We start from the raw sequence: 18,426 nt of genomic DNA on the forward strand, positions 1-18,426 counted from the left end.
TTATGAGTAGTAGCCTCCTATGAGACATGATTTCTGAGATGACAGAAATGCTTCCTGCTCTTCCAGAAATACTTCTCTGAACTATCCAATGAGCTGTATATTCCAGGATTAGACCTACGTGCCCTTTCCTGACTAACATAGGGACTGTCTAAAAGTTCCAAAAGATGTGACCCATTAGGCCTTATCAGGCACCTACCTATACCAGTGGTATTCCCACAGTGCTTTAAACGGTGATAATGTTTCCTCAGCAGTTCCTCAGGTGCAGCTGGGAAGAATGGAGTTGAAGGTGATGGGAACTTCCCCTTGGACTGCCTACATCAGAGTGTATCATTTCTATCTGTTGAGCATTCCTGTAAAATTTCATTGAAGAAAATGTTGTTCTACTAGGTATAACTTATCAGATACCTTCCTGGGCTTAGTCTTTCGAAAGTTGAGACAGGTCTTGGGAACTTTTATTTTGAAGTTCATGTTTCATTAAAAATTGAAAAAATTGCTCACAAAAGGGTTCAAATTGTATTTAATCTCCAATCCTCTCACTATGACTGACCCACTAAGATAGGTCCTGGTCCTAGGTAAAATTTGATGCTGTGAATTAGGAGCCCAATAAGTGACTGAGAGTTTTAAGAGGAAAGGTTACAGAAAGAAGAGATTTGAGGTATCCAAGACAAATCACCTACTTCCAATTATTATTCTGTCTGGTTGACCCTGTTTCATTGTTCTCCAAATCAAGACAAACTTCTGTATTTCCAGATTATTTTTCAAAGAGCCCTAGAAAACCTAACCTTGATTATTGTCCCCTCCTTTCTCATCAAATTTATTAAAGCAATTCTCCTTGATATTGTGATAGATTAGATTATTGTTCCCAACTATTCTCTTCTTCCCTGTGGTAAAACTATTCATCCACACCTTTTATGTTACCTTCCAGTCAGAGGAATATGCATCCTTGCCCATTGACTTTAGATTTGGCTATGAGACTTGCTTTGATTAACAGAAAGTGAGTAGAAATGTCATTGCATGGGTTCTGAACAGAGATTTAGAGGCATCATGTGTTTCTGCTCATCCTCCTCTACAGCCTTCCCCATGAGAATAACATGTCCTAGATAATGGTTACTCCATTAACCTGGGTTCCAGAATAAGAAAACATATTAAGCTAAGCTGAACCGAGCCCATTAAATAAGGGCTACAGATCAAATAGATTTAATAAGAGCAAGAAATAAATGTTTGTGGTTGTGAACCAATGAATTGTTAAGATTGTTTGTTACTGAAATGAAGCTGACTAATACATGGATTTTCTGCAATGAGTGTTTCTGAGCCAACTCTGTTTCTCTACTAAAGTTCAAATATCTTTCTACTCTTGTATGTTCATTCAAGGTTTTCTTTAAATCCAAGCCTCTCACAAATAAAAAATAGGCAGAAAAATTCACCTTCCATAAGGCTTCCACTACTATTCAAACCAACAATTGCCCATCCACCCCCAAATTCTCACTGATGATCTCACAGTATAGAAATAATTGTACAGACTGAATATGAATTATTCATATTCATATAATTCATATTCAGTCTGTATGATTGCCTTTTCATATATCTCTGAATCAATATTAATCTATTTCTATTTTGAAATCCTTGGGTTGTGAAATTACAAATTTTTATAATGAATTGGTTCCAAGCCTTGTATGTAGATGTTAAATAAATTATTTATTTAGAAGTGAATTTACCTCAACAATTGTTGCTACCTATTTCTTTCTTCTATCAGCAAATATACCTGGCAGAATTTCAGATGGGTCTTATCTGAGTGTCTATGTTCAGGCATTTATCTTCACTATAGTCTAGACTCTTTGTAGAGCATATTGAGTCCCCATTACATGTCAGATATTTCATCTTTTGTTCTGATAGAATACCAAATTTTTAGTTGAATAGAATGAGTTTTCATAAATTGGGTAGTGAGCAGAATACTTACAAATTTTTTTTAAGTTCTTCATCTTCTGTTCTCAGATGCACAGGAAGTTGCTGAGTTAGAAAAGAACAAGTAATCTTTCAGTTAGGTGATTCTTCCAAATCAAAACAATCTTTTAGAATTTGGGTCAAATTTTGAAGAATCAATATGCCAAAAAGTGACTGAATGGAGATAACAGGTGTAAAACCTGTATGTGGGTATTAACAGATCTTTTTTAAAATATGTACTTGGTTCATAGCAAAAATTCTTCTTGAAGTCAGCCCTGGAATTTTACTCTGTATGCACCTTTTCTTATCTTGTCTTTTTCTTTCTTGTTGTTGTTGTTCTCCCCCTCCTCCTCTTCCTCCCCCTCCCCTTCCCATTCCTCCTCCTGCTCCTCCTTCCCCTCCTCTTCCCATTCCTCTTCTTCCTCCTCCCCTTCCCCTATTTAATTGCTCTTCACCTTTTGAGTACAGCAAATAAACCCTATTCCAAGCTGGAATGCATTCAGATTTACTTTATTCTTTACTGAGATTCTTATTAGACAATAGAAGTATCATCTGTGTGGTGTTTGAATAAAACCCAGACTAGGATGAGCATATTCTTTTATATTATTCCCAAGTCTCATTAAATATGGAGTACAATACTTTGATGATATTATCGTCTCTGGTGGATCTTCTAACTTTCCCTCAGAAAGAACTTTATGACCAGGAAGTCTTCGTTGACCTCAGAGAAGCTTTTCAACTGTTACCTTTTCAATTCTCTCCTCTTACCATGAATGATAGGAACTTCACTTAAATGCATCAAAGTTGGGAAGACAGTAGTGATAATTATGAAGTATGCTTGTTACTTTAACTTAGAAAATATGCTCCAGATTAAAAAACCCACTCCTAAAATACAAAACTACCTGCTTAATTACACAATGTCATTAGAAAAAAAAAATTAATTGAATTCTTAGGCAAATGCAACACCACTGCTAGTGAATGTTTCTATTAATGAAATAGAAACTCGTCTAGCCAGAAGCTCTTCCATTGCACCAAAAAGGGCATTCTTTCTGAATGCGATGAGACTAAGAAAGGAACACACTTGTGGGCTGCGCTGCACATGGGAGGCCCCTTATATGACCCAGGCCACAGAGAAGGAGTTTCAGCGAATCAAGAGAAACTCATGATGAGTTTTCATGGCCCAGAACCACAGTCTCTTAGGCACCATTAGTTTGTGCTTTGAAGAGTCATACTCTGTGCAGAGGTGTTGAGATTGTCATGGATACCTCCTGAAAATGAGAGTTATTTGCACTGGAATCTCCAGTGACCCCAAAGGGAGCCCTTTCACCACAATAAAAGTTGTTCTAGTAGTTGTATAGGACTCTGTTCCCCATGTTGCAGAGGCCTGGCAGATGGAGGGTTTAGTAGTATGCAGTAGCAGCATGATTTTAAATGGAATAGCTTCTTATATAAAAGGTATTTTTCCTGGCATCACTGTTCCCAATTGTGTAGCATACAAGCCTATTTCTCTAGTGTTTCTGGAGATTGTATGATCTAAAGTTCTGCAGTAAAGTTCTTGCTGCTTAAAACTACTTAGATCAGGCAGAATGGATCTTATTGTTTGCAAATCCAAACCTTAACCTATGCAGGGTTCCTCTTGTCTACTCAATAATCTCAAAAAAAAAAAAAAAAAAAAAAAAGAAAAGAAAAGAAAAGAAAGAAAGAAAAGAAAAGAAAAAGAAAGAAAGAAAAGAAAAGAAAAGAAATTTCTTCAAAGAAATATTTCCTTGTACAGAGGAAGAAAGGAAGATGAAAAGTATCTGCAAAGAACTCAAAATTTAATTAAATAGACTATATAGGCATAGCACTCTAGTACATACACACAACAGGAGAATGCCAAAGATCGTAGTGTATTCAAATGTTTGTGGCAGATATGTACTGAAACGACTTTTGCACAAAGCATTGCACTATTTCAGGAAGCCACTATGAGACAAAAATAAAGGCACAAAGATTTCAGTTCCTGATGCAAGCTAATGAACTACAGCTGGGAGTCAGGACTACTGAGGTTTAGAATTACCTCCTTTGGGCACTAGGTGACTTTGAGCAATTTGCTTAATCTTTCTGAGCCTCAGTTTTCTCATTGTTTCAATGTAGCAGTTGGATTTAATGATTACTAGGACCACTTGGAGTTAAAAATCTCCACAATCTAGAAAGAAAGAGGTACAGAGTGTGGAAGATAGAGAGATAGAAGCAGACATTGCTATATTTCATAAACGTTAACCTTTAATTATATATTTGCATATGTTATGTGCACATATATTATACCTTCTTCTCTCAACTTAAATTTTGAGAATCAGGCTAAAAAAAATTGGTGGGTAAGCAATGTTATTTTTGTATCAATCACAAAATTTCACGCCTTAAAAAAATATACGTCTTAATTAATACATAGTCTTTCCCCATTATTACCACTATCCCTTGAGAAAAAAATCTTCCCAAACGTTTGGAGTGATGAAGGATACAAACTGCTTGTTAAAATGCTGGTAGTTCATACTTGGTAATGATTACCCAATGTAGCATCAGTATGGCTTTCAGTGGATTTATTTGATTGTGAAAACACTGTGCTCATCATATCATCACTTTTTTCTAGACTTTGATCTTAAAACTGATAATATTTTAGAGAATTATAGATCTTTTACTCTTATAACCTGCCTGAGATTTGAATTCCTACCACAGCATCCCTGTCAAAAGGTTGAGCAACTTATGTTTAGACATCTGTGATAGAGAGTCCTTTCAGGAAGATTTTATATCACTGGATTAGATTACTCCTCTCCATAGTTTCTACCTGTTCATACACACTGAATTCTCTGACATCTCGAAGAATAAGAATACTCTTTCATAAACTAGTCTTTTATGAATTAGTTTAGATTATTTCAAAATTCTAGTCATTCTCTGAAAGCATTTGAATTTGCATCCAGAACTGAACTCAAAATTCTAGATGTGGTATTCAAAACACACAGGGACGTCCTTCTTTTGACATCATTAATACAGTCTAATATTTTATTAAGCTTTTGAAATATACTCATTAAGCTCACTTTTATCTATAACAGAAGTGTTTTTTAAACTTCTTAGCCTTCACTTTTGTATCTTGTAGTTATGAGATGGATTTTTTGACCCAAATGAAAAATCTTACATAATTACATTGCATTTATTTAAATATATTTGATTTGCTTATTTAAAATAATAACTCTTATTTTATAAGATACATACACATGACACATATATACAGAAAGATAGCTCTAAATTACCTAAAAAGCAGCTACAAAGTATCTAAAATCTCAATACCCCAGAATAACTGTATTTGTTGAATGTGATTCTAAATATATCTCTATATGTACAGCTGGGTAAATGGACAGATAGATATATTCAGAAAAAAATCAATAAAACTATGATCATATCCTGCATACTATTTTAAAATTAACAGTGTAAAAATATTTTTCTTGAATTTTAAAAAGGAAAGGAATTAAAACTGAAGTTAATTGTAAACTTCAAATAAGTGTTTCATTATACAAGACAATTTTTTCTAAAGTTAAGAAAATGGAATGAAAACTGTTAGGGATGGAAGCCATATGAATTTTTTTACTACATGTTTTAATTTTAGATAATATCAATTAAATTACTGCTTTAAAATATTATGTAAAAAGGCAAAACTGTGGAACAGTAAGAAGATCAATATTTGCCAAGGGGTCAGAGGGAGGGAGGGAGGGGTGAAGAGATGGAGCACAGGGGATTTTTAAGGCAATGAAACTATTGTATATGATATTGTAATGGTGGATAAATGTCATTATACATTTATTAAAACCCTAATGTAAATTATGGACTATAGTTTATAATTATTTATCAGTATTGGTTCATCAATTGTAACAAATGAACCACACTAATACAAGATGTTAAAAATAAGAGACGCTGTGTGTTCAGAGGAAGGAGTATATGAGAACACTCTGTACTTTATGCTCAATTTTTATGTAAATCTTAAATTGTTTTTTAAAAAGACATTAATTAAAAACAAACTGACAAATAAAAATAGATCTAAAACATTTTAAAAATAAAAAAATTTACACTTCCTCCAATTTAGTTATGTAACTTCGCCATAATTCCAGATTTTTATACCTTATTTTCTTGTTTAAAAGTTTATAACATTTATACTCTATTCTGCGACCACCAATTTATTACTCATATTAATTTTATGTTTAAATTAATTTAACATTCACTCTCAGCCCTTTATTTATACATTCCCAAATTGAGATTTTTATTTTAAATTATCCTTTAGTTGGTTAGATTTTATTTTCAAGAGGAACTCACCAGTATGAATTTTCTTGATATCTTTCATGTCTGAAAATGAAAGTTCTTTGTCTTTACATTTGCTCAACAACTTGACTGGAAATAAAATTCTTGGGTCACTTTCTTCTTCAAATATGGGACGAAGTCTTCTTTGTTTTGAGGAATTAAGTGTCACTAGAGAAAACACTGAGCCAGCCTGATTCTGTTGAAATTAACCTCGATGTTCAATAATTAGAATTTGTTTTAATGTCCAAATTTTGGCTTCAATTTTTCCTGGCACGTAATGTAAGAAAAATTTAGCTCCTCATTTCAAGATACATTGAAATGAGCTATATATTTTAGCTCTACATATATTTCCTTTTACATTTATTGGAGCTTCTACTTTGAAGATAACATTATTTTTATGTTAGATAATTTTAATCTGTCATCCATATTGGTCATCTTCTTTGTAATAGCTTTGATTTTTTTGTTTTCTTATAGCCTGTGAAACTCTTTTGAGCTCCCAAATCTGTCATTCGATACACTCTATCCCTCTAGATTTGATTTTCTTCATCCTCAAACTGAATAAGTATATCTTCTATATCTTCTCCTGTTACAAACTTAGATACTTTGATTTTTTTAAAAAATTGATTCAATTGTATGGGTTGTTTTAAAGAGTGCTATATTATTCCATCTTTTGCCAAGTGTCTTGGTAAAATTTAGATTTCCATCAATTACTTTTCTCTTCTCTGTTACTCAAATCATCTTATCAAAATAGGAATTCATTACCTTTTGGAGAAACCATAGTAATCCCTGCTTTCAATTCTATGTATTCATAAACTATTATTGTTTCCTAAAAGCTTACTTGAAATTCACATCACACATACTAGTTAATATTTTCTGGAAATGACATTTTAGTCTTTTTGGTTAACTTGAAGATATTTCCATCTTGAGTCTTTTAATAATTTTCTTAGTCTCCATGATTCTCAAACAGTCTCACAAGTTTATTCTCTATTATCTCTAAAAAGCAATGAGCTTGGGTCAGGAAATGAAGACTCATTTTGATTAATTATGTTATAAAAGTATGAAAAGAAGATCTAGATTTTGAATCTACCTCTGAAACATAGTTTATCTTACTAGCCCCCAATTGTCTGGTACTTGTTATCCCCAAATAAACTGTAAATTCCTTGAGGACAGTGGCAATTTTTTATTCATTAAAGTATTCTCAGTGCTCAGCACATCCACTAACCAATCACAAATACTCTATAAATAGTTGTTGATGAAATGAACTACTAAAATAGTTTGAAAATATAAAAGTTAGGCTTCTGTGGATTAGACTAGCTGCCAACCAATCAACCAACCATCACAGCATTATTTCTCTAAATGAAGTATGTTCCCAGTTCTAACCAAACAATTTTCAGGATATGACTCAATTATCTTCTGATTATCTTTCCAGATTTGTTTGGGGGATTTTCACAGGGAAAATTCTGATATTTCATAATCTTCACTCGAACCTACAGACAGACCAGCAATATGAAGACAAAGGAGATGAACAAGTGACAGAAGAAATAATAAGAATCAAGAAAATTACTGGGCATTATTTGGTAATGGATCATTCTACTTGTTTGGACTTCTATGCTAACTTTGAAGACAAACCAAAATATAAAACTGGGTTTCAAAATAGAATCACTGAACCATCAAATTTTCTCAGACCAGGGATCTTGGGTTCTATATGGCTTTCCAACATTCAATGTTGCATTTTTATGACCTTTAGTCTTGGCATTATTAATCTTGGCACTATTCAAAACAAAACCCCATATAGTATCTAGAAGTGCCTTTGGTGAAAACAAATTGCAACAATGATTCTAAAGGGACTTATTGCAGCCATTTAGAATGAGAATTCAGATGAATCTCATTTTTTCTAGAAACAGGATGGCTTGCTGCAGATTTCTTTCCTTCTCTCTAAGAACAGGGATTAATCTAGCATCTTCATCATTTGTATCTTCTTTAATAATACCAACACAATTTACGAATTGGCTATGACAAAAGAGGAAGAATATTTTGGAGGCTTAAGAGGCCAGTGTTAAAAGGGAATCTTGCAGCCAGCCGTGGGAGCTTCATTACCCCATGGAAGGCCTATTTCTAACCCTGAGAAATGAGAAGCAACCTGTAGAACCCAGCAAATGGGATGGAATTATTTGGAAATGCAGCTGCAAGGAAAACAAATCAGCTTGATGACAAATTGTATTAAATTAGTTGGAAATGTTGAGAGCTCTAGAAAAGTTGTTGAACGAAGATGTCCACAGATTCCTCCTAAGTTTCATGGGGGAGAAAAAGACAGTTGAGAATACCTTTTATTGCTACCATTATTGCTATTTTTGTGTCCTGGGAAGGAAAATAAAAGCCAAACTCAGTGGCAAAGTTGGTGAATTTTAGAATATTCTTAAAGAAATAAAGCTTTATTTCTTTCAGAACACTTAATTTCATAGCTGCCAAGCAAGCCGATGTAAGCAGATGAGGGCCATTTACCATTTCTACATGAAGATGCCTTGAGCTTTCTTAAATTAGTGCATGCTTCCTCTTCACTGGCTCCACAAGTCATTTTTTTTTTCCATCAATGGGGATTTCTCACTTTCTGAATGATCATAAGGTCCAAATAAAGAAGGCCTAAAGCATGAGATAGAACATTAGCTATACAAGGTGCCATTGTTGTCAATCTGTACATATTTTAAAGTGTTACAGAGAAAGTGTTATAAGTCTGATCTTCTATGAATTTGCCTTGTTACACTTAAATTGAGATCTTAAATTTGGGAGATGCCTTAATTCAATCTTAATTCAAACAGATATATGATGCAAGACTACACACTCAATCTTAAAAAGCAGGTTTCTCGCTTCTGCTCAAATTTCTATTTGTACTAGGAAATATACTCTTTTCTTTTGGTTGTTAACATTTTCTTCACATTGAGCCAAAGTATTTTTTCATAAGCAAGTCATTGTTCTAAATATTTTAGAGATAGCTCTTTGATCTTCTCAACATTATGATGTAGATAGTGATAGCTCCATTCTAACTGAACAAATAAAATTTACTTCATTAATACGTATTAACATATTAATATTAATATTTTCTGCTCTGCAAAAATACAGTGAATCACTTGAGTAAATAAACTCTCCTTCACTGAAGTATCTAAGCAGAGGCTTGAAAACAATAGATTTATGGATGCTGTTGAGAGGATCCCTGGATTTGGTTGTAAATTGGGCTCAGTGACCACAAGCGACTACATCATGTGATATAGTTTTCACTGATCTACACATCCACATTGGGTTGTCCTCATTTATCCCATACTCCCAAACTGCCAGATTTTATATGGCTTTTGTAACATTTTGTCATTCAGCGTTCACTGGGATATCAGAATGAAAACTACAAACTAAATTACTCCTCCAGTTACAGAAAGGTTAAGGCAAATTAACAGTATGATATTTTGGGCATTCTTTTGATCATAACAAATTAGACAGAGTTCAACAATATCACAACTTTTTGAGACATAGCAAAACTCCATTTTTAGGAACCACTACTCACTTGACTAAAATAGCTAAATGTATAGCTGGGCATCTAGACAGCTCTATTTCAAGAATTTTTCATCTGGGTTCTGAGGGGTTTCAAGGTCTTTTTAACTTGCTGAACTTTTGGCAAATTATTTCTAAATATGAATTCTTATTTTTGCCCCCATCAGACTCTCAAAGAGGAGACTCAAAAAAGTTTTGGAATTACTATAGGGTGTTAGATTTATACCAGGAGTTGATGCCACATTCAATATGTTCCAGGGTAGAAAGAGCTGCTCCTGTTGTTACTATGGATTTAATTTAGAAAGCTCATAGATAATTGGGCCAAAGGCACAAATTCCTATCTTTAATTGAAAAATTTCTGTAGAGGAACTTTAAGAATCTAAACTTCATTGGAAATTAACCTTTGGAAAGAAGGATTTCAAAAGGAAAATCCCGGATTTCCAGTAGCGGGTTTTGATTGGATCTTATTTAAATGCTAGGATTAATTTTTAATTCCTATCATTCCCTGACTACTCACAGATGTAACATTTTCTATATGCTGAGCAATTAAAGAGAGGAATTCAAACCACTTTTTCCAGGAGCAACCTTCTTCATGTTATGATCAAGGTCAAACATAAAATCTCATTTATTTTCTTAAGTTTTTTTTTTTTTTTGGTAGTAATTGTCACATTTTGTTACTCTTAGATTTGGAAACTATTCCTTCTTCCTGTATTGTTTACCTTTGAAAAGATTTCAATTTGCTAGATTTATAGTAGCAATGAGTCTAGCTACATTTCAGGTTCTAATTTTATGTCCATGGTGTCAACAGAATAGATGACTTTTCAGAATCTTCTTTGATATCCGGAAACATCAACTTTAGATTCCATAACAACTTTAGATTCCATAAAATGACAAAATTTTACTTACATGCTAATTTTACTCTATAATGGACTAAAATGGCTACCACTGTCCATAAACCTAAAAGAGATATCGCTTGTGCTTCTAAAAAGAGACATTTGGGAAGATATTCATGGGTACTTAGGAGCAGCTTTTAAAATCCAACATATATTTTATTTAACTTTGTCTCTTATAATTTTTAGACTTCCACCGAGTGCCTCAATGAAGATGACTAGATGGCATTCATGAAAAGATCTGAGACTATCTTTCCTCCAAAAGAAATCATGTACTGAAAAGTCTAAGCATTAAACTAAACCATTTTACAGCATTTGGGCAACAATAATAAAATAGAATGTCAGTGCGCAGTCTTTGAGCTCCCCATGGCCACATCTGTAACTGAATGCCAGCTGCAATAAAAAATAACCCAAAAGCTAGATGCCTTTGCAAAGACAACCACAAGTAGCCTGGTTCACATTTCTCTCCAGTTCCCTTGTGCCAGCTTGTCCTAACATTTGATCCTTTTTTTGCCAGCTTGCCTCTGAAGTCCCAGCATCCCTTGAGGCTGAGGTTACATGTGTTCCCACAATGACAAAGTCAACTATAAATATTGTCTCTCCTTTGCTATAATTTAAACTTAAGAAAAGTTTGACTAGCCAGGGGAATGAAGAATTTGGATAGACTTGTTTTTATTTCTGAATTTTCTTTACAAAATTGCTATTTCAACTGGATTAGTATTAATCCATGTCATCAGTACAAATTTTTCATTGTTCTTAAAAGAGAAGAGACTTGGATTTGAAGGAGCTAGGGAGAGGTGGAAAGCTTGGGAGAGTTAGTGGCAATGACACTCTGATGAAACCATTCGAATTCTAAAATTTTCCATTTTTGACTGGGCATACAGCATTCTAGAATGCTTTTCCCAATTCCTCCCTCTCTCATTTTCCTCTTCGTTCTCTTCTCTCCATTGTCCTTCACTGCTCAAATGTAGTGAAGTTTGAACAAAAGAGGAATAAGGAATATTCTTTTCCTCAAGCCTTCGGTTTTGATTTTCATAATAAACCTTGGAAAGGAGCTCTTCAAGTGGCATGGAACATAGAGAAGCTTCTAGCATTTTGGTCTCTGAAGTATATTCATGCAATATGTTCATGTACTCATGCTTTCAAATATTTATTGAATACCCTGCTCATTCCTGGAGGGAGATAAAGATACTTGCTTCTTTCTCTAGGGGACTAGTTGCCTAAACATCCCTCTATAAAATGAAAACCAGGAGTTAAAATAAGGAACAAACAAACAAATAACAAAATAGAATTGGAATGACTTCTTATTTCCTCTTCCCTTTGTAGCAAAGCTTACTATTTCATTGGCTAGTACCTTAAAGTTTGAAGGACATTAGATAGATGGATGGATGGATGGATGGATGGATGGATGGATGGCTGGATGGATGGATGGATGGATGAATGAATTAATGACCGTTTACTATTGACTGAGATTCAGAGTTCTTAACACATAGCTGTGGGTCTTCCAAAGAGAGAGCCTGAACTTTCAAAGAAATTCTATAGGAAATTTGAGTTTTCTGATGGTAAATTATATACACAAGATATATGTGTATGTATATGTATACACACATATATGCATACATATACAGATATACACATGTACTTTATATATACACACATATAGAGAGATCTATTCAAGTAATAACCTCTAATACTCTATAGTGTACAGAACCAATTCAATTACTTAATTTTTCAGGAGTTTTAGGTGATTTTGTCTAGTAAGACAGAGTTAGTGTCACAGTTGGGACTCAACTCTGATCTCTGGACATATGATACAATGGTTTTACTTCTAGATGGTTCACCTTTACACTTTTAGATATATATTTTCTCCTTTCTTCATTATTAAACATACTTGAGATCGTTTAATAACTATCATTCCTCTAATCTGGCCTCAGAAAGCCAGCCACTGATTTTTCTCAAAGGCACACAGACAATGTGGGATTAGAATTTCTCATAATGGAAGAAGTGAAAAATTATTTGTCATGTTATTTTTCATAAAGAGAGAAGACCAATGGCTGAAACATCTCCATATTTTCACAAGTCTAACTAAAGCTGGTCTTTGCTATGTCTCAAAAGGATTCACTGTAGAATATGAGCAGAAAGAAGCATCTGTAATACTGAGACATGGGGATTGCTGGCATACATAGACTTCTTCCAACCAGCTATAAAAGCTAAGAAGAGAAAATTATGTAGATCTACTTAAATATATACATAAAGAATTCATTTTAATGTTAGCAAGATTCAAGAACCCAAAGCCATCAGAGTGTTGCAATTGGCAGAAAGGTATTGAAGCATAGTCTAAAATCACACACACACTTAACCTTGAATTTTACAGAATTAAATAAAAGGTAAGGTGAAAACCTATCAAGTTATTTGTGCAGACCTAATCCTAATTTATACAAGTTTATTGACATGTAGGCCAAAACAATGGCCTCTGACTGTCTTCTTGAGTCTCAGTCACCAGGCAGTGTCCTGTCCAAATATCAGAGTTCTACCCCACCTAATATGAACCTGGCATCCTGCTAATCTTCATGCTTTACCTGATTGTCCTATAACTGCTTTTTCTTTGCCTTTGATTCTTTGTTACTTTTCCAGTACATTCTTAAACATCAGGGACAGAGATAGTTAAAAATTGATAGTTAAAAATGAGCCTGAAATGGACCCCAGAGATAGTTAAAAATGAGCCTGAAATGGACCCCAGAAATCTGCATTTTACCTACCTCTCAGGTGGTTCTGATATGTGATTCTTAAATCAACTTTGAGAAACACTGCTCTGGAGCACTGGATCCCAAATTTAGTAGGAAACCAATGAATTATTATAATCCTCTGAAGGACATTGAAAATGATCTCTTTTGGGGTCACATCCATGAATATTCTGATTGAATTATTCTGAAGAAGAGAATGAAATTATGCTAATTGACCTGAAAAACTGAATAGAAAAGCAAAACAGATACTCTTTGAACTGTTTACACCAGATAGAGTTTCTTAGGTGTATCTTGGAGTGTGGACCATTTTGTATCAGAATCATTTGCTATGCTTGCCGCATGTGGACTTGCACCTCTCTAGATTTAGTGGCCACAATTTCTGGCAGAAGGTGAGGAATCTGTTCATTTGAAAAGCTCTTCAGGTGAGACATATGTTCCTGCCTTTCTCTTCCTGTAATCACTAAACATCATACAAGCATGAGCATTATAGTATTTTACAGATTGTTCCCAAATTTGAAAATGCATCACTTGGCCATGTGAAAACCATTAGAACTGAATTAAGCTTTCTCGTTTCATGAGGTATAATTCATAAAGTATCCATCTGGATCCTCAGAAAAGTTTCCATTATAATGCTCTGTTGACATGAATAATATGTAAGTAGCCTTGTCTGGTTTGGAAGGATACTTTAGTATTTCACAAGAGTCTCTTGGAAGTGTATTAATTTATTGTGTTATTGTGGCTTCCTCTTCTTCTGCCTAAACACCAACAGAGCCAGAACATGTCACTGGCAGGGGTGGGAGTGGAGTACTTCCTCAGAGAAGATTATACCTGGTTAAATATTGCCAGTTTTTCTTTTTAAAACTTTTTTAGGGAAGAGCACAAATTGCCTGTCAGATTTTCACAACTTACAAATGGTCTCTCCTTTCAAAGAACATATAATTCATATGCCACTAATTCTCCAGTGTATAAATCATCCCCAAATAAAAATTTCCTGTGTGTCTTTTCCTTCCAAGAAGCTCCAAAACCTGCTCAACGTTAAAAGAAGGAAGGAAATAAAAAAGATTAGAGCAGCAATAAATGAAATAGAAGACAAAAAATAATAGGAAAAAATCAATAAAACTAATAATTGATTTTTTTTAAAAGAAAATATTGACAAATCCTTAGATTGATTAAGAAAAATGCAGAGAAGACTCAAATAAAGAAAATCAGAATTGAAAGACGCGACATTATAAATGATGCCACAGAAATAAAAAGGGTCATAAGGGATTCTTATGAATAATTGTACACAAACAAAATTGGACAACGTAGGAGAAATAGATGAATTCCTAAAAGCATACACCTACCTAAACTGACAGAAGAAGAAATAGAAAGCCTGAACAGACCAATAACAATTAAGTATATTGAATCTGTAATCAAAACCTCCCAATAAAGAAAAGCTCAGGATGAGAGGGCTTATACCAAAGATTTTAAAAAAGAATTAATATCAATCCTTTTAAAACTCTACTAAAAAAACCCAGAAGAATTAATATCAATCCTTTTAAAACACTTCCAAACTTACTTTTTTGGGCCAGCATCACCCCAGTACCAAAGCCAGAAAAAGACACCACAAGAAAAGAAAATTACAGACCAGTATCTCTGATGAACATAAGTGCAAAATCTTCAAAAAATATTAGCAAACTGATTTCAACAGCACTTTGAAAGAATCATGCACATGACCAAGTGGGATTTATCCCTGGTAAGCAAGAATAGTTCAACACAGGCAAATCAATAAATGTGATATACCACACTAGCAGAGGAGTGAAGAATAAAAATCATAATTATTATTTTAACAGATAAATAAAAAGCATTTGACAAAATTCAACATCCATCCATGATGAAATCTCTCAACAAAGAAGGATATTGCCATTTGCGACAACATGGATGAAACTGGAGGACATTATGCTAAGTGAAATAAGCCAGATACAGAAGAACAAACACTGTGTGATACTACTTACGTGAGGAATCTAAAATAGTCAAACAGATAGTAGCAGAGAATAAAACGGTGGTTGCCAGGAGCGGGGAGCGGAGATGGAGGAAATGAAAAGTGTTAGTCAAATGGTACTCAGTTACACACGATGAGTAAATCCTAGAGACCTGCTGTACATCATAGTGTCTGTAGTTAACAATAGTGTATTGTATTCTTAAAAATTTTTAAGAGGGTAGATAATATATTGTGTTCTTATCACACACACACAAATAATAATAAAGAGCGTAGAAAGAAACTTTTGGAGATAATAGATATGTTAATGGCATAGATTGTGGTGATAGTTTCATGGGTGTATACTTATCTCCAAACTCATTACACTGTATATGTCAAATATGAAAAGCTTTTTGTATATTAATCACACTTCAATAAAGTGGTTTAACAAATGAAATAAGTAAAATACAAAAAGTGAAGTGGAAAAAAAGAAACCAACTTTGTTAACTCCAAAAACCCTTACTAATTGACTAATTACTGTAATTTTTTTTAACACTCATCTGCATGGTTTGAAAAACATGTTTTTGTTATGCTACAACATGAGAATAAAGTTTTTCATGAAATATTTTTTTTTGATCACAGCAATTTTTTTCCTCCATGATTAAAAGAAATGTAAAAGGTGAAGGGAAAGAAAAAAGTGAAGAGATATTTGAGGAGCAAGTTAAAGAACTGTGTGCACCAAACCATTTTTATTTAGGATAAATATAATAATTATAAGTATGTATTTTGTAGTCTTTTTTTCTCAGTTTTCACTAGAATTCCTATCCTGGAGAGGACTGTCTTTATTTATAAACAATGTGAGATCATAGATATGTGGTCATGGTCTGGAGAGAGATGGAATACAATGATCAGGACAAGTAGTGAGAGAGAGCAGGGAAGGAGATCAGCATGAATCACAGAGAAAGGGAACGGAGTAACATGGCTGGTAACTAGATCCCAAGGAGAAAGGTTATTCATTGAGAAATTCCCACCATTAGGATGGCAGAAGTAATGGGAACACATTACTATTAAATTTAAAGTGCTTTGGTTTGTGGGAAGCATAACCCCTCCCATATTCCAAATCTTTATTAAAATCTGTTACCATTTGTGTCAGTCCCCACAGGTTGAGCCGTGACATGGAAAAGGAACAGTATTTGAGGACAAAGCAAGATAATTGTCAAATTCAATCGATTTAGCAGAAGCAAGAACTCAGGACCAAGTGACTCCAAGAAATATAACCTATCTCTCTCAAGAGATCCCTGGAGAGAATAGGAAAGAAGCTGAGTCTCTTAATGCATATGTGATTGAACTAATTTCATCTGAATCTTAAATTATAAGGTGATATCGGGGAATCAGTTTTCTCTGGACATTATCAATTACCCTCCCTTATTTCCTTATGCTCATGTTCTCCAAATCTCATTCCTCTATTTCCACACCCTCCACCTAAGATTTTCTGTGCAAAAATTTGCACATTTGATATTTTTGGTACATATTTCAACAATGGACACAGTATTCGGTAAAATCTCATTTAACTAGGTCTCAGGTAACCAGGAATATCGATTCATTTTGATTTTCTACATTTAATAATAGGAGGAAGAGAATATTCAAAATCAAAGCTATAAAAGCCAGATATTTGATTAGAAAAGCAATTCTTCCTACTGTATGTCATGCACTGTGCAAAACGCTAGGGAAACAGTTACGAATGTGATAGATCTGGTTTCTAGACATGTGAAATTCACTGGCCATTCCAGAAAAATTCGTCCTGTTTTATGTATCATCAAACCTAGAATTATAACCAATACACCCACGGTCCTCCATCAATAAAACAATTCACTTTTGTATCTACTAAGACAAACAGAAAAGTTGTTGAATGCATTTAACTCAGAGAAAAATTTAAAAATAATGAAAAGCTTTAGAGATAGTCTCAACTCTACCATTCCAATTCTCAAGCATTCTTTAATTGATATTTTACAAAAGAAACATTTTTAATATTTACTTGAACTGTGAAGGAAAGATAGGAGTTTGTGGTGTTTCAAATTACTTCTAAGTAAGACTGGTTACTTAATTTGTGCAAAATGAAAATGCAGAGTCCTTGTTAAAGAATTCTTACCCCACAACCTGGAAGAGATTAAGAAGTACAAATTGGTAGTTAAAAATAGTCATGGGGGTGTAAAATATGGCATCAGGAATATATAGTCAATAATATTGTAATAACTATGTATGGTGTCAGATGTATACTAGATTTATTGGGATGATCACTTCGTAAATTATATAAATGTCTAATCACTGTGTTGTACACCTAAAAACTAATTCAATATTGTATCCAACTATAATTGAAAAATAAAAAAGTTATTTAAAAGAAAAAAGAATTCTTAAGAATTTTTAAGACAGCAACAACACAGCATTAAAACAAGCAAATAGCCCTTCTAAGCATGGGTCCCTGTGCAAATGCAGAGGTATCATGCCCATGAAGCCAGCTTGCTTTTAAGCTTACAATTCATTTAATTTGTTCTAGAATTTTATTTGATATTTGACAAAGAAAACACTCAATGGAGGGGAAAATATAGCTGTGGCCAAGAAAGCAAGCGAACAAATTTTATCAAAGTGTCACATAGGAAACTGCTATGGAAACATACATTAATATATTAAAATTTTTTATTACCTAATATTTATAACCATTAATTACCAAGAAATTCCAAATATCAGATTAATAATAGATTTCATAGATATATATGATTTTAAGGTTTAAAGGGTAATCAGTCTGCAGATAATTACTTTAAAGAAGGAAGAAATCATCAAATTTTTCCTTAAATGCAAGTAAATATAAGATATTTTACTTTCTACCAAAGAAGGAAAAAATATTTAGGAAACAGAAGTTTATCAAGCAAGACTTATAAACACAAGAAGCCCTCCTGTAAGATAAGGTGCTTTTTAACAAGCAAAGTTTTTAAATTAATTATGGGCAATTTACTTTCTAATCAGATGTAAGTAAAAAGAT

At 33.6% G+C, this 18,426-nt stretch overlaps 1 protein-coding gene across 5 annotated transcripts in view; it reads left to right on the forward strand.

Annotated features, from left to right (window-relative positions):
* The window catches only part of FBXO4 (F-box protein 4), a 163,350-nt gene extending 145,729 nt beyond the window's left edge, over positions 1-17,621 (forward strand). The window contains exons 7-8 of one of the 5 annotated variants that reach the window (XR_003048625.1): positions 7,691-7,838; positions 10,878-11,002. The gene's annotated coding sequence lies outside the window, so the exon portion shown is untranslated. Of the gene's footprint in view, positions 1-7,690; positions 10,436-10,877; positions 11,003-16,542 lie in introns of those variants that run through there. The other 4 variants (XR_003048626.1, XM_025052150.1, XM_006919517.3 and 1 more) reach the window with 4 other exon arrangements.
* Positions 17,622-18,426: the final 805 nt, after the last annotated feature.

The sequence above is a fragment of the Pteropus alecto genome, unplaced genomic scaffold (genome assembly GCF_000325575.1).
Source record: "Pteropus alecto unplaced genomic scaffold, ASM32557v1 scaffold338, whole genome shotgun sequence".
Lineage (NCBI taxonomy): Eukaryota > Metazoa > Chordata > Mammalia > Chiroptera > Pteropodidae > Pteropus > Pteropus alecto.